The following is a 500-nucleotide window of genomic DNA, read 5'->3' on the forward strand; positions in this document are numbered from 1 at the left end:
TTCCGATCTAGTCTCACACACCTGTGCCTTTTAAGCAGCTTAAGGAACTAAAGACTGCTTGTGCTCAGTATGGTCCCATCCCCCAGACTATGTCGATATTTACTTATGGTTCTTCTAATGGACACGCAGCTTATGTGATTTATGGGAAAAGTTATTCTTTTCAAACTTCCCCTGCTTCAGCACAGGTAGTGGAACTTCGCACTGCAGCTGCAGTGTTCCAGCTTCTGACCTCAACACCCTTCAATCTCTATACAGATAGTCATTATGTAGATCAAGCTCTACAGGAAATTGAAACAGTACCTTTTATTGAAACAAGGAATGTTCAAATTTGTTTACTGTTAAAACAAGTGCAAAATAGTATTAAATCTATAAAATATCCTTGCTATATAGGACATCTCAGAGCACATAGTGGTCTTCCTGGGCCACTAGCTTTGGGGAATTCCTTGGCAGAAAAAGCCACTCAGCTTATAGGATTGACTCAGGTAGAGCAAGCTACAAAT

The sequence above is a fragment of the Nannospalax galili genome, unplaced genomic scaffold (assembly GCF_000622305.1).
Source record: "Nannospalax galili isolate Female #2095 unplaced genomic scaffold, S.galili_v1.0 scaffold286, whole genome shotgun sequence".
In the NCBI taxonomy this organism is placed as follows: Eukaryota; Metazoa; Chordata; class Mammalia; order Rodentia; family Spalacidae; genus Nannospalax; species Nannospalax galili.